The 21930-nt window shown below is 38.1% G+C and overlaps 1 non-coding gene and 1 pseudogene across 1 annotated transcript; both read right to left on the bottom strand.

The window, feature by feature from the left end:
- LOC130018435 (39S ribosomal protein L15, mitochondrial-like) overlaps window positions 1-20579 on the bottom strand; it is a 56546-nt pseudogene extending 35967 nt beyond the window's left edge.
- LOC130018770 (U6 spliceosomal RNA) lies at window positions 16519-16625 on the bottom strand. Its single transcript, XR_008791641.1, has one exon. It is a non-coding gene; the product is annotated as a U6 spliceosomal RNA (small nuclear RNA).
- Window positions 20580-21930: the final 1351 nt, after the last annotated feature.

Genomic DNA, 21930 nt, shown 5'->3' with positions numbered 1-21930 from the left:
GGGATGTGTGAGCAATCTACAGCCTATCAAAAATGGGGACAGGTTGCTGACAGCTGTTTATGTGTGTCATAAAGAAAGTACAAAGTCTACTGTAAAAACTCAATCGGATTTAGGAACTACATAGTCACTCCTAGGAGGATTTGTCTTTCCAAATAAGGACCAGGGAGAGTAAGAATTTCTTATATTAGTGAAGAAACTGAGTGAGATGCATTATATAGCTGTATGTGTTAGGAAGAAAGGGGCAAAGACTGACTTCAATGCTCTCTTCAAATCATTCCATAAGTGACTGCTTCTATTGAAAGAAAATAAAAACTTCTAATGATTATCATTTTCATTCACCAAGAAGAATACTTATAGAACTGAAGAACAGAGAATAAGCATGGTTAAAAAAAACATACAAATATTGCAAAGCAGAAGATGAGTACTAGAAGTTACTCAGAGCCCTGATTATCTTCCTCTGATAGAGGCTAATGTCAGTTCTCTACATATCAAATGTCCTCATACCTATTTTATCAGCAATAAAAATTCATATTTTATTGGACTTTTTCTATAATCATCTTGAATTTTCATCCTGAATATTACTATTTAGGAGAATCTCCCCTAACTATCCAATTTGTCTTAGGACTCACAGTGAGATGTCTACGTAACTTCTATTTATAATAACTGTTTAATACAAAGAAAGCTGCATAAATTAAACTAAAATCATATGTATAGTAATTTTTTCAATTTTATTTTCATAAATTTGTTCACAATAATTGATTACATCCAATATTTCAATACCAATCCACCACGATTACATCTTCCTGCCTCCATTATTTCAAATTTTCCCACCACCATTTAAGCCTGTCCCACAGGCAGATGCTATACATTTGTGAGTCTCACCTATGTTGATTTCATATTTGCATCTCTGCTCGACCATGGGCTGGAGAAATAGCATAGTGGGTAGGGCGTTTGCCTTACATGAAGCCAACATGGCCGACCCATGAGTTCAATTCCTCTGCCCCTCTCGGAGAGCCCACAAGCTACGGAGAGTATCTCGCCCTCAGGGCAAAACCTGGCAAGCTACCCATGACTTATTTGATATGCCAAACACAGTAACAAGTCTCACAATGTTACTGTGCCTGCTCTAGCAAATCGATGAACAACGGGAGGACGGTGACAGTGACTCGACCATAAGTTTTTTTAGGCTAAAATTGTATCTTGCTGAGTAGTTGATGAGGGATTTTTGGTAAGTATGAAGTTAACAGTTGTTTGTGACTTAGCTAAAATTTGGCGCGAGTTCAGATCTTCGGATTTCATAGGTTCCTATTATATATATCTTTAATATGCGGGAAAATCAATGAATTATACACAAATTTCTGATATTTGCATATAGTACTGATATATGCATATAGGAGAATTAGCTCTATAAGAGAAACAACTAGATTCAAATGTGGACTGGAAAAGTTCTCCCTCTAAGCCTCAATTTCACCATTTGAACAATGAGGAAAATTCTGTCTACTTCAAAAGTTTCCTATTAAAATTAAATGAGAATACGTGATGAACATTCACCATTATATTTGGAAGAAATTTCTTATAATTTCTAGGCTGAGTAGTTAAAAATGTAAACACAGACAAACTCCCAAGTTTTCAAAGAGAAAAGTAGTCAATTTTTGTGACCAGAATTGTGACTATGTGACTACAATTTAGGATTCAAGTTTAATTTTACTTTTTTTTTTAATTTTTTTTTTTTTTTGCTTTTTGGGTCACACCTGGCGATGCACAGGGGTTACTCCTGGCTCTGCACTCAGGAGTTACTCCTGGCGGTGCTCAGGGGACCATATGGGATGCTGGGAATCGAACCTGGGTCGGCCGCGTGCAAGGCAAACGCCCTACCCGCTGTGCTATCTCTCCAGCCCCCTTTACTTTTTCTTTTGAGGTACCTATGAGCCTAAAGATGGTAAAATGAGAGCTAAACTTTCATTTAGTGTCCATGGTAATCATTGACATAATAATCCTGAATATATATGAAATAGAATGCTAATGTGGTCAATTTTTTCTTTGAATAACTATATCCTTGATTATAATCTTAGACTATTTTGTGAGTCATAACAAACTAGACTCTGAAATGAAGATTAATGTGCAGGAAGTATACTAGTGATCGCTTTCACTGCTAGGGAAGGGAAAAGAGCAGAACTGGGAGAAGGGTTACGAGGAAGTAAGAAGTTAAAACAAAGGCCTTAGCCAAAATTTCTTGATTAGGTTTTTTGCTAGATTCTGTAAGATGAAAATAACCAATATGACAAGTGTTATGACACCAGCATTTTATTATTTAGAATGGAGTATAGGAATATAGGAGATGTATTTGGTACAGTTTTTTTGCTGTTTTTCTAATTCTTCCCATGCAAGATCCCATGTTCGTATATACTTAGTCCCCATGACACTATGATTGTTGCTAACTTGACTTAAATTAAACCGGGTCAATTTAAGTCAAATTTTAAATTTATCTAGGAGAGATAGTAGATTTCTGATGATAGAAACTACAATATAAAACGTGATATCTGTGAGGAGAAAGTTATGACGGGTTTTAAAATATATTGATAAATTAGATTAGATTTATCAATACATTTATCAAAATTACAGGGCTGGAGCAATAGCGCAGTGGGTAGGGCATTTGCCTTGCATTTGCCTTGCAAGCAGCCAACATGGCCAACCCGAGTTCGATTCCCCTCTGCCCCTCTCGGAGAGCCTGGCAAGCTACCGAGAGTATCTCGCCCGCACGGCAAAGCCTGGAAAGCTACCCGTGATGTATTCGATATGCCAAACTCAGTAACAATTGTCACAATGGAGACATTACTGGGCCCGCCCAAGCAAATTGATGAACAACGGGAGGACAGTGACAGTGAGAGTGACAGATATAATATTACATAATGGTAAAAAATTCAACCTTTTAAAAGTCACAAAAATACTAAATACATGTGCACCTAATAATAGACTTTAACTTCACATGAAGTAAAACCTGCTAGAAAATAAGAAGCTATCACTAGAGCTATCACTAGATATTTCAATAATTGAACACTTTGAGTATTGAGTGGAAGAGAAAAAAGTCTAGTTAGGGTATTGAACATGTAAACACTATAAACCAACTGGAATTAGTTGACGATCATAGAGCACTCTATCCAATATCAAAAGAGCACACACACATGCAGTGGAGAGATAGTACAGCGGGAAAGGGTGCTTGCCTTCTTTGTGGTTAACATATTTTATTTAATTTTTTAAAATTTTATAAGTTAGTTCACAGTATTTTATTACATTTAATATTCAAATACCAATGCCACCACCATTATACCTTCCCACCACCAAATTTGGGATGTTTCCATCCCAACCCCCAAGTCCTGTCACAAAACACAACTGAAATAATATATTTTGTATTGTCTGTTATGAAGAACTGTTGAACATGCTTACAAAAGAGTGTTCGTGTAGGAAACAGTGTGAAGATTGTTCTATTTTGGCAGGAGCCATTAAGACATTCTATAGGATATCACTAAGATGTTGTTAAAGTTTGGATGATGTAAGCTTTGTTATATACATATCTGAAAATATGTATATATGCATATATATATATATTTTCCTCTATGATGTGTTGCCTACTATCTGAACCCCATCAAATATGGTGTGGTAATTATGGAAAATGGGTAGGGAGTGTCATGATGTGTCACATGGTCTAGGAATGTGTTCACTCATATGTGAGTCTCAGCCGAGCATGTGGGGAGCGGCCTTGAGCGTGGCAGTGGTTGGGTTCTGGAGGTTTTCGGCTGCCAGGGCTGGGTCCCTTGGGGCAGGGAGGGCTCTCACTTCCCCCCCTCTGGGGTGCCCCAAGTGAAACAGCCTGTCGTGGAGACTGGTGGCATGGCTATGTGTGCCTCATGTTATGCTCCCTTCCGGGAGAAGTAGCTGTTGTGATCTGGATGGTGGCTGATAATGAGATTATCTGGCGCAGGCAGAAGGTGGCTTATGGGTGTGACTCCTGGGTCTCTGAGGACTGGGGGAAATGGGCAGAGGATTTCCGCTCCTGGGTTCCATTGAGCCCAGAGTCCAAGGTCACAAAGTTCTGAATTACCTGGGTTCTGTGGGACTTCACTTAAGTATGAGGCTTGGCGCGAGCCCTGAGCACTTCAAAATTTGTCGCTCTTCCAAAGAAAAAAAGAATATGTGCATAATTCATAACGTGTTTATGGGGCAGAGAAATGGTACAGCAGAAAGGTCTTGCCTTGCACACAACCAACCTGGATTTGACCCCCTGAACCACATGTAGTCCTTCATCACCCCCAAGAATGAATGATTCATGAGTTCAGATCTAGAAACCCTGATGATTGATGGGTGGTTCTCTAAAACTAAAATAAATGAAGGAATAAGTTAAAAAAAAGTTTATTTAAAAGCATCTGGAATATTCTTTAGAGAAAATGTCTTTGTTCTTTGTAAAACAACATAAGGAAATGTAAGAGATCAAAATTAAAATTATATAGATTATATTCTCTAATGGAAATTAGAAATCCATAAGAGGAATATATCTAAGAAATCCATACATATTTGGGAAGAAAACAACACCAAGTTAAATAATCCACATGTCTAAAAGGAATTCATGAAAGAAATTGGAAATTAAAACAATTAATGAGTTTTAATTTAATTTTAGTATTCAATATTTAATATTTAGACAAATTTAACAAATAAAGGATGATACTAGAAATAATACTTTTCACTTTTACTTAGAAACAAAAATTTTTATTGATCACCATGAGATACAGAGTTCCAGAGCTGCTCAGGATGGTTTCAGTCACACAATGTTCCAACACACCTCCTTTCACCAGTGTACATTTCCCACCATCAATGTCACAGTTTCCCTCCTGCCAGACACCTCTCTGTCTCTCTGTCTCTGTTTCTGTCTCTGTCTTTGTCTCTCTCTCTCTCTCTCTCTCTGACCTTTCTTTCTCTCTCTCCTTTTGGGGCATGATGGTGTGCAATACAGATAATGAGAGGTTATCATGTTTGTTCCTTTACCTACTTTCAGCACACAGTTTTTATCCAGAGTGATTATTTCCAACTATCTTTGTCATAGTGATTCCTTTTCTATCCCAGTTGAGAAACTGGAAAATATTTTAATTTAATGAAAATTAAAGAAAAAAAGAATGAAGCACATCAAAATTTGTAAGGTGTATCTAAAATAGTACCATATATAATTTATTTCAGTTAAAATCATATTATAAAAAGTCTTGATTTCAAAATATATGCTTTATGAATCAAGAAAAAAGAGGAAAAATTAAACTTCAAAGCAAACAGAATTAAGGAAACAATACAGAGCAGCAACAATAGTGAGTCTCAGATATAATAAAGCTTGCTTACAAACGTCAAACTCTAAAGACTAGAATCAGTATGATTTTATATGGCACTTGGGAGAAGGGAAAATCATAGGGACAGAAAATAGGCTTTCTGGCTGATCAACGGACAATTTGATTACAATAGGACTTGAGGGAATTTGGAGGGTGATAATATTATTCTTTGTCTTCTTTTAAAGGTTGTTGCATGATAACGTGTTTGCTACAACTTATACTACTGTATATTAAGGGTATATTTTACTGTACCTGAAATTTATGTCAAGACATCTCAAAGAGTATAGGAAACCCTTGTAAACCAAGGAAATATGTATACATAATAATCAGAAAAATGCTAATGGTATTTTGTTTGTGGTTGCAACTTTTGATCTATTTGAAGTATGGTCACTCATGTATTCCTTAAATTATGTGAATGACATGGGTAGTCTAACATAATCTTCATATTTTTTTCTCAATAAAAGATAACTTATATTTCTATTTTTTGCAATAAGTTTGTTTAATATATAAAAACAGACATTTGTGTAAATAATTGTCATGCATCAAGGATGTGTCAGAGGTAAACAGTTTACAGGGATGAAACGGAAAGGGTGACAAAGCGTGACTAAAGATCTCAAGAATAGATAGTAATTGAATTGGCCTTGAAGACGTTTTGCTGTTGAAATCAGAGGAAGCATATCCCAATTTTAGAGAACAGGAGTATGTGCAGAGGACAAGATTTGAAAAAACAAATAACTTAATGTATGTGATATCTTGAGGGATAAAAGGAACGTGAGGCAGAAAAACAAAGACCTAGAAAGCAGGCCAATAGTGAAGGATGAACTTGTAAAGACAGACTAAATCACTAGGTACCAGAGGTAGTTCCTTGTGTGCAGTGTGAAAATTTTTTCAAGAATAAAAAAAAATTCTATAGGAGTAAGAGAGTGTCATGATCAAAACAGAATTTTTGAAAGATAGTTTAACATCAATCTAGGTTAAATACCGGCTTATTTTATTGTTAATTAAATTATTTAATTTATTATTTAATTAATAATTTAATCATTTAATTAGGTCAGCTGTGATATGATGGTCTATAGTAGAAGACCTAAAGTTGATAGGCTTGAATGTATATATATATATATACATATATATACTTGAATACACACATGCATACACAGATAGATAGATGCTGTTACTGTCATAGCAGTTCCATCACTTATTCATTTCCTATACATCAGGCATTAAGTGAAATTTCTTCACATACATTATCTCATTTTATTCTAATATTCAAATAAAATAGGTAATATTATGCCAGGGGAGTAGATGATAATTATTTTGCTTGTTAGGGCACCTCACACTGCAGTGCTCTAGGCTAACTCCTGGTTCTGTGCTCAGGAACTTTTCTTCATGGTGCTCGGGGGAACTATCACTGTCACTGTCCTCCTGTTCTTCATCGATTTTCTCGAGCAGGCACCAGTAATGTCTTCATTGTGAGACTTGTTATTGTTTCTGGCATATCGAATATGTCATTGGTAGCTTGCCAGGTTTTGCCATGAAGGTGGAATACTCTTGGTAGCTTGCAGGGCTCTCTGAGAGGGGCAGAGGAATTAAACCCAGGTCGGCCATGTGCAAGGCCAACACCCTACCCACTATGCTATCGCTCCAGCCCAGGGGGATCTATATGCATTGCTAATGTTGGAGATTAAACTTCATCCTTACCACTCTCTCTGGCCAGACAGTGATTTTTTTTTCACTCAGTCTATGTATGTGGTATTGAACTCTGCCTTTCCCACCATGGGGGGTGGGGGGGGTGGGGTGGGGGGAACAATTTTCCCCTCTATCCTCTGGGTTATTTTAGCTGCTATTATCAATAACTCAAGACAGATTAATAGGAGAAGCAATGTATAGGGGGACCCAGAGATATGTAAAGTAAGTAAAATAAGCAAAGATTATTTGATTATTTGTAGGTTTTATATTTTCTGGTAATAAGGGATCATCATCTTAGATTAGGGAGAGTACCTTTTACCTGAAAGATTTGTGTCCTGATCTCAGGGGAGACAGAAAATGAGCAGAGTGCTTTTCTTGTACTAGCTCCTTTTTATATAATGGGATACCTGCTTTAAACCCCTTTCCAGAATGGGAATATTAGGGGTGCATATAAAGGTAAAGCAAGCATATTTTTCCCCCTGGCCATAGCAAATAATGAGGGAGAGATATGTAATGAATTTATAGTAGTCCCATAACATATGTAAGAAATATCAATAAGATTAATTTCATCCATTTGGGGCCGCTGGAGCGATAACACAGCGGTAGGGCATTCGCCTTACAAGCGGCCAACATGGCCGACCCGAGTTCGATTCCTCCGCCCCTCTCAGAGAGCCCGGCAAGCTACCAAGAGTGTCTCGCCCGCACGGCATAGCCTGGCAAGCTCCCCGTGACGTATTTGATATGCCAGACACAGTAACAACAAAGTCTCCAACGGAGACGTTACTGGGCCCGCTCGAGCAAATCGATGAACAACGGGAGGGCCTTTACCTTTACCATCCATTTGGGATCAAGTTGGACAAAGAATGCTTGGAACCATGTGTTAATCCTCATGAAGTTTTTAGCCCTACATTTTCTTATTTTTTTATTATTATTTTAACATTAGTCTATAGAAGTACTCTTTGAATAAAGCTTCAGGTTTTGCACATTAACTAGGAAAATATTGCACACTATCTCCTCAGAACATTTTAAAAACTCTAGAAATATTGCAGTAAAGAGATCTATTTAACTTTATTTAATTACATTTTCTTAAAGGTATGTAATAAAGGTACACTTTTCACACATTTATAGATTACTGCTTATCACATAAAACACATTAAACTGCCTAACTAGAACTAAACAATTCAAGATTTTAATAGGAAAAAAGGAAATGTCTACTTAAATTTTCATATTTTTCCACCTAAACTCCAATATTCGTTTGTCTGTATTGCAGGAATGCTTTTAAAGGTGAAGATGATGGTCTTGAAACAAATGATGGACTATAAAAGCCAGATTGTGTTTAGGTCATTTTGAACTAATACAATCCCATAGTGCTGGAGCAATAGCACAGCGGGTAGGGTGTTTGCCTTGCATGCAGCTGACTGGGCTGACCCGGGTTCAATTCCTCCACCCCTCTCTGGGAGCCTGGCAAGCTACCGAGAGTGTCTCACCTGCACGGCAAAGCCTGTCAAGCTACCCGTGACATATTCAATATGCCAAACACAGTAGCAACTAGTCTCACAATGGAGACGTTACTGGGCCCGCTCAAACAAACTGATAAACAACGGGAGGACAGTCCTACAGTTCAGTGTTACAATCGCATAAAACAGCATTCTGTTAGCTTCTGGGACCCTGGGTTTCATCAAGTAAATGTAGAGAACTCACATACAACATTTCATTTGGCTTAATAATTACACTGAGACGAGAGAGAGAGAGAGAGAGAGAGAGAGAGAGAGAGAGAGAGAGAGAGAGAGAGAGAGAGAGATATTTCTTAAGAAAATGGAAAATGAAGGACTATTGAATGATAAAGTGAGGTAAATGTAGAATTCACATATCCCAGCAGCAACATTACCCTAGGGTTTCATTTCAGAGTTTTAAAGGAAAAGCAGGCTTGCGAGTGTTTGGGGCCTTGACAGGTGTGTGTGGCAAAGTTCAGGGTGTGGTAAATATCACAATAAAAGAGGACTAACCTCTGTTCTGTTCTTGAACTTTTGTAGATCTAGGCTGTGTCTCAAGTAAGCCCATCATCAATTTATAACTTACCTCAAACTCTGTAACATTTGGTGAAGTGATACGTAAAATGTACTGTGAGGAAAGGAAGAGAAATATTACTTCTAAAAGAGAGAAACATTTTACAAGATATAAATAAAAGCAGTTTCTTAGAGAAGGTTATCATTGGGACACCGATGACTGACGAAAATAGATTCTGAGATAATACCAGTATTAATTAAAAACAATTCTTTCTGAAGCAATTGAAATATAGAGAATCTCTTCTCTCAGCAAACTTCACAGTATTTTGGTAATGACAAAATGGTGCATATAAAAATAAAAAGCATCAAAATGGAACTTTTACAATTGTGATTCTTAAACACTCAGCACTGTTGTGGACAAAACACAATACACTGCTGCATACCCTAGATATCCCATTTTAGCACTGTTTTGCAAACAATTGAAGAGTCTTGAAAATCAGTCCACGCTAAAATTAGCTCAAAACATATACTGTCTAAATGAATTACTGCATTGAACATGCTCAGAGAATCTGAGATAATTTTAGTTTCTCATTAAAGAAAACAAAACAAAATCCACGAATGGTATTTTTTCATTATCTTGTTTAGCAGTCTTTGCCTACTGGGATTATAATAGAAACTTCTAGTATATATGTATATATGAATATATATGTACATATCATATATATCCATATATACATATGGATATGTCCATATGTATATACATATGTCCATATATCCATATATATCATATATAGCCATGTATGCTAGATATGAATATACATATATTCATGCATATCGTAGAAATGGTGGTGATTTTGAACCTGAAACAATATGGCCCACAATAAAGCAATAAGCAATGTGTCGGGCAGATATGATCTCTGCTCTGAAAGAGCTTTCTTTAGATCATTGGATGGGAAACACACATATACAAAATAATGATACAATTATGGTGTCATGGATTGAGAACAGAAACTTTGCACAGTTTATATCATCAATAACACATTATCATTATTGTGAACAGGATGAAAACTTTACTTTTCTTCCCTTCCTAATATTCTATCTGGGGTCCTGTATATTAGATTAACAAGGGAAAGGAATAAAAGAAAAAATTAGATTGATGAAAGAGAATAGCAAAGGAAAAAGAGATATGCTAGCAAAGAAAAAAAAGAGTTTAATTACATGTATATCTCAGTGATATCAGTAAAAATGTGTCTTATTATCAACAATACTAATTAGTTTCTGTCTGTGCCCTAATGTTTGCTCTATACTTGGTAAAAGGTAAATGAGGAAAGAAAGAACGACTTTCAAATGCTTAGAAAGGCATGGGTAGTTTAGCTCTGACAGAGGAGTTAGGAAAATTTCAGCACGCTATTGAGAAATTAGCCATTCTAGATAGCAGGTTATCTACTTAAAATTTTATGTGTAACTAAAGGTAATGAGAATGTTCCTAAAAATGGAGAGCACACATTCCTCTGCTTTCACAAAGAAGGCCAAACATTATTTAATTTTTTCTGGAAGATTCAAAGTCATTGTTGTATACACCAGTGATTATTCTGTAAACCAAGAATGCCCTCAAAGGCCATCAATGTATACACAGCTTCTACCTTCCACATTACCCTTTCCTGATTGTTATGATATTTAAAGTATTAATTCTTTAATGTCTTTAATATTACCAGTACACGGGATGCATTGTTCTCACTGGTATTTTGTTATAACTGATAGAACGTTATTTCTGCTGATAGAGCAGTGTTGTTTTGTGGCAGAGAGATAGTACTGTAGGTAGGAAGCTTGCCTTGCAAGTGGCAGACCCAGGTTCAATCCCCAGCACTCCATACAGTCCCCTGAAACTGCCAGGAGAGATCCCTGAGCACAGAGCCAGTTGTTAGCCCTGAGCACTGCCAGGTGTGTGCTCCCCCTGCCCCTGTACACATCTCCCCCCCAAAAATAATCGTGTTTCTTTATTTCTCCCAAGGTCTTTAAAACCATAGAGACAAATTTGTTAGAATTGAGTGCAAACAAAACCAAGAGAGATTAGGTTCTTTTTTAAAAATTAAAATTTTTTATAATGTAGGAGTACTGCTATTTATTCAGCTATTGATTAAGCTGATTGAATTGGGCATAATCTCCACATTACTTTTTTTTCAGAATGTTAATTTTTATTTTACTATTTTATTATTATTTTTCCCCTTTTTTACTGATTCACCATGAGATACAATTACAAAACTTTTGTGTTTGAGCTTTGGTCATACCATCATTGAGATTAGGTTCTGATCAGGACGGTTGAATAGGTGAGTGATCTAGCTTGTAGGAGATAGTGGTGTTGACTTTGTATGCTCTTTTTATCCCCAAATACACCATGATACTCATATTCCAATGAGGTCGCCAAATAGCTGATGCTCCGACAGTGAGATAGTACAGGGTGTAAGCTGCTTGCCTTACACATTGCTGACCCAGGCTCAACCCTTGAACAACATCAAGCACCACCAACAATAATGACTGAGCACAGAAGTAGGAGTAAACCCTAAGCATCACTGGGTGTGCCACCCCACCTGCCACCTCTATACACACCAAGTAGCTGATACAGTAAGGAAAGCAGGCAAGTTTTACCATCATTAGCAGTTCATTCTAACCTGAAAGACAAATTACTTGCTTGTCGCTCTTTCAGGGTTTCCAACAACTCGAATAAGAGCCCAGCATTCATGTTAGGTCGATTAGCTCACTTCTTATTTATCCTTTGGAGAGGTCAGGTCCAGTTGTGCTCAGTGTTTACTGCTGGATCTTTATTAAGGGTTTACTACTGGTAGAGCTAGGAATCATATATTGTGTCAAGGATTTAATTCTGGGTCACGGGGAGCTCAAGTGAAGTGGGGAGGAGAAAGAGGGTCATTTTCTCTGATCCGCCTCTGCCGCCAGGGACCCAGGGTTACTGGGTTCTTGTCTCATCTCGCAGAAAGGAAATTCAAAAGTAGACGAGCAGTGAAATTACATAGTTTTTATTTGGAGGCATTGAAGGAAAAGGGGGAGAGAAAGTGAGAAAGAGTGGGGATTGACATGCTCAAGAGAGAAACTGGGCTTCTCCAAGGGTGGAGAGAGTCCCCCCCCCCCACCCCAGCATTAGGTATGAAAGTACACATGTCAAGAGGGGAGATGTTGCAGACACATGTGCTCGGGCACTGCATGTGCTCGGCCTTGTGGGCGCAAGCAGCATATGGGCTGGTGCAGCTTATGCATGCCTTTCCTTCATTTTGCACTTGTAAGCTTTTAAATTAAGGCCCAGTAACGTTTCCATTATGAGACTTCTTGTTACTGTGTTTGGCATATTGAATACTCTCGGTAGCTTGCCAGGCTGTCCGAGAGAGGCGGAGGAATCGAACCTGGCTCGGCCGGGCTGGCTGCCCACAGAGCGATAGCACAGCCGTAGGGCGTTTGCCTTGCACGCAGCCAGCATGGCCGACCCGAGTTCGATTCCTCCGCCCCTCTCGGAGAGCCCGGCAAGCTACCGAGAGTATCTCGCCCGCACGGCAGAGCCTGGCAAGCTCCCCGTGACGTATTGAATATGCCAGACACAGTAACAACAAAGTTTCACGATGGAGACGTTATTGGGCCCGCTCGATGAACAACGGGAGGGCCTTTACCTTACCTTTAAGCTTTTAAATGGGCGTTAATGTGATCTGGGATGTGGTAGAAAGATTTTTATTACAATAAGATTGCTACCAGGTGTCTAGATGTTACTGGGATATGAGCATTTTGTGTTGTCTCAGCTCTTGTTGGAGAAGAGAGAGAATTCACTCAGGAGACCCAGGATAGGTGTTAAAGGATAAGGTGACAGAAATTTTATTAACAAGTGAAAGGAAAGAAAAGTGCCCTGCAGAGGCATTTGGAGTGGGCTAGTCGGAGAGTGCACAGCCTCAGTGAACCATGCTCCATGTTTTTATTTTTTTCCAATGATATTCTTAATTTTCTGTGATGAGTTGCCAAAATTCAGAAGAAAAAAATGATATTTTTGTGTCTAACAGTTTAGAAGTTGAAAGATAAAAACTGGCTGATGGGGCTGGAGCAATAGCACAGTGGGTAGGGCCTTGTATGCGGCCAACCCGGGTTCGATTCCCAGTGTCCCATATGGTCCCCCGAGTACCGCCAGGAGTAATTTCTGAGTGCAGGAGCCAGGAGTAACCTCTGTGCATTGCTGGGTGTGACCAAAAAACAAAACAAAAAACCTAGCTGACATCACTCACATATGCTATAGAGAAGCTAAGGAAAGGAATAGTAAAATCCAAATGAAAACAAACCCTTAGATTCAGAGTGCAGAACAGATTATTAGAAGGAGTGGTCAGGGAAAGTGGTGAATTATGAGAAGACTGAATAACACACACACACGCATAATCCACACACATATATACACACGTACATGAGATTTTTTTTTTATCTGACTATCCCTCTCTTTGTTTCTCACTTTTGCTCATTCCCATAATTAAGTCCTATTGCTAGATTGACTTGCCTCTCTATTGCACTAACTGTTTTTTTGGCATTTTTCCATTTTGAGATTGCACACTGGCGGGATTCTTTGGTGCTAGGCAGGTTCCCATAATTGACAACACTCCAGTGGACTTTGGGTGGTCTCCCTAATAGTGTGAGCCCATCTTCTCCCCGTTTCGAGTTATTGATCCTGGGAAAGATCCATGTGGAGCCCCTGAATTTGAAGAATGATTTTTAATAAAATTCAAAGAATTTTAAGTCTTTGAAGGCTCTGAATTCTTAGCTAAGTGACCAAATTTCTTAAAATTTCTGGAATTGGGGTCAGAGAGATAAGTCAGTGGTCTGAGTACAAGCTTTGCCTTTGGGATGCCCAGGTTTCATCCTCAGTCAGCATAGTTCTCTGAGCAGTGCCAGGAGCAGCCCCTACTAGAAGTGATCCTTGAACGCAAAGCTTAGAGTAAAGCCTGAACATTATGGGAAGTAACTCTTCCAGATAAATTTTGAAGCTTAATATTTCCTCATATTGGTTATTATGATAATTAGTAAGATTGTTAGCATAAAATGAGATTTAGACAATTGGGTCTAATTCTAGTTCAATAAATATTAGATCATTTTTGCTATAATATGTTTCTCACTGACTCAATCATTTGTATGTGCTTGTGTGTTAATTTTGAAATTCTTCTAGAATCTGGGAATGAAGATATTGAAAAGACATAGAATTCGGTGTTATCAGTCTGAAAATATGACCATACAGTCTATTAATATAGATAGCTAAATAGACTTGCTCTTAAAGCCCATTTTCTTCCTTGAACATGATTTTGCTTGCTTATCTCTAATTAAATTTGCTTTCGTATTTCCATCCTGGAGAAAACTGTATTCTCTCTCGAATGCTAGCTTCTTTCTTTCTCTCCCATCACATCTTTCTAAATAAGTTTTAATAAAAACTATCTTACTTCACCAGAAATGAAAAGTGTTTACAAATCAAGTGGTTTAGGGGTGACATCTGAGAATTATTTGTGCCTTAGAAAATATTATATTTTTGTACTATTTAGTTAAGTAACGACTACCAAAAGTACTATAGTAGAAAGCTTGTGCTGTTTTGATACTTTTAAAATACTTTGCTAGAATTTATTTGTTGTACTAGTTCTTTCTACAAAAATGTACATTATTCTTCTGGGAAAAAATTATTGAAGTAAATTTATCCTTTTCTACAAGGTTCAAAAAATATATATTGTGTTTTTAAAAAATTTTAAATACAAATCATATGATTTAGAATTTGGAAAAGACAAGTATAATGAACACTACTTAAACTTTTTACATGGTTATAAATAATGAATGGGTATATTATGCTCAAGCTTAAGTCAAGAGCATATACTCAGTAATTTAAGATATCAATAATCTAATAGTGTTTATCAGGAATAAAAATGTTCATCCACTTATTTTAAAATACAGTGCATGAAAAATCAAGCATGTCCTCCATGAGAGATGGAAGCACTTAAATACCTCAGAGTTATGTGCATAACTATTTAAAAATTAAGAGAGTTAACAGGGCTGGAGTAATAGTACAGAGTGTAGGGGTTGGATCCTCAGCACCCAATATGGTTCCCTGAGCATCACCAAGAGTAACTTTTGAGGCCAGAGCCAGAAATAACCGGAGCCAGGAGTGACCCCAAAGCAAAAGCACACCCCAAACACCTGAAATAAAAATAAATAAATAAATAAATAAATAAGAGAGTTTAAGAAGATAGGGAGCAAAGTGAGATTCTATTAAAGGCGTAATCCAGAACAAAGCATTCAGAGTAGCATAAAGGGAGAGCTGCAGAAAGAAAGGGGGTCATTCATTTGCTTCTCCGCTTTACTGACTGGTTATGCATAATTGGGAGTAGCTGGTATATTAATGTTGCTGAGTAAGGAAGGAAGATAGGGCAGTTCAGACTAGAGAAGTGGCTTACAACTTTTGCTGCTCCAGGTGTTGAGAAAGGGGCAGGCATTGCCATGATGTGACAGAGCTGGAACTGCCTTATATCAGTTCATGAGGGAAAAGTAAAAGTTTTAGGAAACTGTGAACAACTGACTACATAGTACTTATTAAAAAAAAGCTATGCTAACCTACAAATAAGTCACATAATATCAAAGTCAGTAAATACTAAACTCTAATCATTTCTTTATTATGACATTTTACTTTATACTCGTATACATGTCTGCTAAACTTAATTAGTTTATTGGAAAGGTCAATACATGCATTGGGGAGCTGGAGGGCTAGTACAGTGGGTAGGGTGCTTGCCCTGCATGTGCCTGACCTGGGTTCATTCTCCAGTATCCCATATTATCTCTGAGCATCACCAGGAGTTATTCCTGATCACAGAGTCAGGAGTAAGTCCTGAGCACTACTGGGTATCACCCCCAAATCACCACCACCACCACCACCAACAACAACATAATGCGCTTATTCCTTTCTACTGACGCTCTGAACTCACTATGGTATTGATATAACGAAACTGGTCATGGTAGCATTTATAGTATGAAACGGACAAATCCTGCAAATCTTGGATTTTTCCCTCCAGAACACCATTGGATATGAGTGATAATGAACTTTTATATTGAACTAAACTGAAATTTTAAAAAGTTACTTTAAGAGAAAAAATCTTTAAATAAAATTTTGGTAATAATAAATTTTAACAAATGTAAATGTATAAATACTAAAGTATCCCTTTTCCTAACCTCAATTGTTATCAATATTTTACCTGAATATTGTAAATCAAACCCCAGATAGCTTATAGTTTTCATCAAAAATACTTCTGCATATGTTTCTAGTGCTTGGGACATTAAAAAATATATAACTATAATTTCATTGTACCAAATAATTTTAACAATAATCCTATATTTTAAAATAGTAACCCTGTTGAGTTTCTTGATTGTTTCAAAATTATTATTATTATTATTTTTTAAATATGGAACACTTCATGAATTTGCATGTCATCCTTGCGCAGGTGCGATGCTAATCTTCTCTGTATCGTTCCAATTTTAATATATGTGCTGCCAAAGCAAGCACACAAGATTATATTTTTAGAGGTGGTTTTTTGAATCAGAAGTCAAACAATTGATCATGTGTTTTTAATAGTGAAGGGAGACAAAAAAGCTATGAGATTTGAGATTCCATTTAAGAACAGGGAAGGAAGATTTGGTGCAACACAGTTCAAAGTAAGAATTAAAGAAAAATAAAACTGTTTCATGTGTATGCCCTACTGAGATCAGACTGTTCAATAAACTGGTTATACAACAAAACATATAATATGTTTTGTGCCCTTAAAAAACTCCAGGCTTTGTTGTGAAGTCACTGTCATGGTCACTGTCACTGTCCTCCCGTTGTTCATTGATTTGCTCGAGCGAGCCCAGTAACATCTCCATTGTGACATTTGTTACTGTGTTTGGCATATCGAATATGTCGCGGGTAACTTGCCAGGCTTTGCTGTGCGGGTGAGATACTCTCAGTAGCTTGCCGGGCTCTCTGAGAGGGGTGGAGGAATTGAAGGCAGAGGAATCGAACTCGGGTCAGCCCGGTTGGCCCTGTGCAAGGCAAACTCCTTACCCGTTGTGCTATTGCTCCAGCCCTTGTTGTGAAGTAATTATATTTAACACTTTTAGAGGGACAGTGAAAGATACCATTAAGAACTGAAGAAAATTAAACACACACACACACACACACACACACACATCCATACTTGCTCAGAGAATTATGTACACTACTTGAAGTCCACCATCCCATTGCCATTGTCCCTTCATCTCCTAAGGGGTGAAAGAAAAGAAAAAGAAGAAAAACACTTAGGAGTCAGTAGAACATAGAGGAGGAGATGAGATGAGACCCATAAGTAAATAATTGTGATCCAAAGCAATTGACGCTAGGTCAAATACTATTAATGCTATTGAAGTAAAGAACAAAAGGTATCTAATTTATTGAGAGTGTGTGGTATTTAACATTGAAAGTGAAGTTTGGTATTTTTAGTAATATATTCTCACTGGGTCACCAAAGTTGGTAAGTGCAAGAGAACCAAAGCAGGAATTTGAGTTTTAATTTATCTCATCTTAGTGAGGTATTTTTAACTGGGGAGTAATGCTATCAGATTTGCCTATGAGGAAATTCACTGAAACTACAATACATGGGGGGAGGATGGAGGATCTATCTAGAATACTGGACACAATGAGACCTGGATACAACTATTGCACAGTTGAAATTAAAGATGACAGGATCTGTACCAGAGATGTAGCTTAGTGAACTCAGCAATTAGAACACTTTCCTTGCAAGTGTGTGAGGTCCCGGGTTCAACATCAGGCACTGAGAAAAAAAAGTGATTTAAGAAAAAATATAAGAAGCATATGAAGAAGTAAGGTAAGGTAAAGGTAAAGGCCCTCCCGTTGATCGTCGATTGGCTCGAGCGGGCCCAGTAACGTCTCCATTGGAGACTTTGTTGTTACTGTGTCTGGCATATCGACTACTCTCGGTAGCTTGCCGGACTCTCCGAGAGGGGCGGAGGAATCGAACTCGGGTCGGCCATGTTGGCCGCTTGTAAGGCGAACGCCCTACCCGCTGTGCTATCGCTCCTTATCCATATGTTGTACAGGAAAAGAGAGCATGTTCCTTGCCCCACAAGTTTCATAGAGAAGGTAATAACAATTATTTACTGAAAAATACAGTTGTGTTCAAAGGAAAGGGGACCACAAAACCAAAACCCCAACCTACACTGGTATGAAGCATATCAAATTGGAGGCATCTATGAAACTGACAGGAAGGAATTCTCAAAAAGAGCTAGAAAACTCCTCTAAGAGTCGGCCCAATATTTTAAGTAGAGAACAGACAAGAACAGATTTAAACTAGATGAGGTTAGAGGTCATTTAGAGTGTGCAGTTCTTTATTGTCAAAGAGAGACCAAGTCAATTTTAGAATCTAGTGAATCTTTAGGTCTTCATTGTGTCTAAATGTTTATCCTTGAAAACTCTACCAGAAAAGCACTTGGAGTAAAACTATACATCAATTATCTCACCATAGTCACCTTTCTTTAACTGGATCTTATCTCCAACCAGTGTTTCATCCCAAATGCAAATCTTTTTGTATCTTTTATTTATTTATTTATTTATTTTGCTGAAACTTTAAAAATCAACTGCTATTACCCCAGGACAAAGCTGAGACTTCTCATATAATGGTTATGATGATTTTTACAATGTTAGCATTAATTTTCTCAGCAGGTCTTTTCTAACTCCTAACAATCAGTTCACAGAGTGGAAAGTACTGTAATCAAGATTTTACTTAACAACTTTCTTGAGACTCTACCAATTCATTTATTGTCAGAGACCACCATCACTTTCTAACTTAGAAAGTACTAATTCTAGAGTGGAATGGGTCAACTGTATTTCAAATAGTTTGAAGGAGTTGAAACTATAATGAAAATGCATCTCAAATATAAGCTCAAATTTGTCTCTTTTCAATTATGTATTGTTTTCAAGAGATTTTAATTGTCAACTTAGTTTTTAGTCAAAGGATTATCATCATCCTGACTATTTTTCATGATATGATTATAAAATTCCCTATACTATACTTTTGGACCACTTTGGTTGGTTTCTGCCCTATGCTTGCTTGCAAGACCTACCATTAATCTGATTTTTTTTAAATCTAAGAAAAGAGACAATAAATAAAAACTGAAAGGTGAGAAAGAAAGCAAAAATTAGCTGAGAGAAAAATGAACATAAAATGTTTATGTTAGACACTCAGAAAATAAAATGAATAGAGCAATAGGCTGTTTGAATCATGTTAAATTCTGCACTGTGCTGTGTAAACATATCATGAAAAAAGTGTTAATCTGATCTTGCCGCACTCAGCAGTGAAGAATCCCGATGGGCACCACAACACCGGAGAATTCTCTAGGCCCCAAATGGAGCCTATATCACCGGGTGTCCCAAATGGAGCAGGTGCAGTCTCCCTGCCTTCTCCAGATGGAATCCCAGCAACCATGACCACGAGCATTGCTCCGGTATGTGGGTCCCAGGACTATTCCTCTGAACCTTTTCTGATATACAAAGTGACCAATGGAAAATAGATGATGTAGCATTTGCCCCTAGAAGGCAGGCTTGAACGGTGGTAGGAATATCCCAGAATATAATGCCCAAAACTATAGAGAGAGTATCTGAGCAACTGTCTGTTATAGAGGCAGGGCAAGGACTGAGATGGAAATGGAGCGAATAATGGGGATATTGGTGGTGGAATGTTTGCATTGGTGGAAGAATGGGTGATCGGTCATTGTATAGCTGAATCACTTGATCACTTGACTTCCCATTAATTGTCGATTTGCTCAAGCGGGCGCCAGTAACGTCTCCATTTGTTCCTGTTGCGTGCTAGTGTAGCCCAATGGCGTCTGTTCGCTCTAGGAACATGAAGAGCCTCAAACCAATCGTTCATGATCTTGATGAAGAAGTCTGACCATCTGGTAGGTGGGCGGCCACATGGTCTTTTGACATCCCGTGGAATCCAGTCGGTAACGGCTCTAGTCCAGTGGTCGTCTTTAAATCTCATTAGGTGACCAGCCCATCTGATTTTTGACACCTTGGCAAACAAGACAGCGTCCCTGATTCTTGATCATCGATGGATGTCGAAACTCCGGATTCTTTCTTTCATTTGAGTGAAACGTGATATTCCAAGCATAGCTCTTTCAATTCCTGAATATCGAACATGAAAGCTATGTAACCGTATCTGACAGTAGCTCATGCTTCTGGACTGTGAATTAAGCTATGGCCCCGTGACACCCCAGGGGGGAAAGGGCGATTTCAATTCCGCCTTCTTCCCCTCGGTGGCATGGTGACTGCCATCTTTCAGAGCCGATTGGACTCAGAGATACGAGCCTGCAGTGATGAGACACGCGGGGCCTTGCAGGATAGGGCTGGAACTGGCCCTTCTCCCCGCCCCACGAGACTCCGAGTTGCCGCAGATGAACGGCTCCTCCAGTCCCTGTATATCCATGATCCCAGAGGTGCACAAACCAATCCAGGAACCCAGCGGCTTTTGGCAGAAATCCCTCTGGACTTAATTACCAAAATATCAGAAATCCAAAATTGCGTGGCCTCTATTGCGGCTGCACAACATCATGTGCTTTTCATACTCAGCAATAGAAAACAAATTATCTCATGATGCTTCTCGGCAGGTCTGAATGTTTGGGGGGAAATTCCAAATAATAATGGTAGGTATTCTGTCGAAAAATGGAATGTAATCAAAGTAGAGAGAGGGAGAGTAAAGTGGAAATCATCTGCCACACTGGAAGGGGAGGGGTGGGATGGGGGGTATACTGGGGTTCTTGGTGGTGGGAAATGTGCACTGGTGAAGGGATGGGTGTTTGATCATTGTATGACCGAGACTTAAACCTGAAAGCTTTGCAACTTCTCACAGTGATATAATAAAAAAAAAATAATAATAATAATAAAAAGAGAAAAGTGTTAATCTAATGCTGGGGAATACTGTGAAATTCTCTTGATCCAAGAAAGACTGTGTTGCATTTTTAAGGACCGAAGCTTTGCATTTCTTGGAAGCATTGATTAGTGTAAGTGCAGGTCGATCGAGGCTTTTGTGTTTGCATTTAAATGTTAATCAATCACATTTTATTAAAAATTTAAGATAAGAGTGAGAATGGAAAAGTGTATGGGTCTGTACTTATGAGAGAGAAGTCAAGTTGATATCCATTCTGAAATGACTTGATAATTTCATAATGTGGGAATGTTAGGGACCCATGTGGACATCTGATACTGGTGATAGTAATGATGGGTTTGGCCTGAGGCTGGGACTAATGAACATTTATTGATAATCTTTGCTTTGCCAAATGAGAAACAGTGCTTCCTGTGATCCTGTGATATTTGGACAAATCAACAGTGCATTCTAGTATTCTAAATGGTTAGAAAGATAATTATTATGATTGAAATTGTTTCAAATTTTTAAAGCAGCTATTTTTATTGTGAAAACATATATATGTAAAACATAACTGCACTATTATTGTCATTTTAAGAGTATAGGACTGAATTAGAAGAGAAAGAAAAAATCCCATTTACAATTATATAAAAATAATTGGTTTTCTTATAATAAATTTACCAGAGAAGGAAAAATACTTGTATATTTAAAACTATACAAGTATATAGTTGTATGGGTGTTCCTTCCCGGAGTCCCTTGGAGGGGAGCGGGTTGAGCTTTCCTCCCCGCCCCGACCAGGGCTACGGCAGCCGAAGACCTCCAGGACCAGCCACCACCATGCTGAGACCACTCTCCGCACACATGAAGGTACTGGCAGAGGGACAAAGCCACGCGGGTTCCGGGGCCGAGACCTCCA

Source organism: Sorex fumeus, unplaced genomic scaffold (genome assembly GCF_029834395.1).
Source record: "Sorex fumeus unplaced genomic scaffold, SorFum_2.1 ptg000265l, whole genome shotgun sequence".
Classification (NCBI taxonomy): domain Eukaryota; kingdom Metazoa; phylum Chordata; class Mammalia; order Eulipotyphla; family Soricidae; genus Sorex; species Sorex fumeus.
This window is presented reverse-complemented; position numbering and strand designations above follow the sequence as displayed.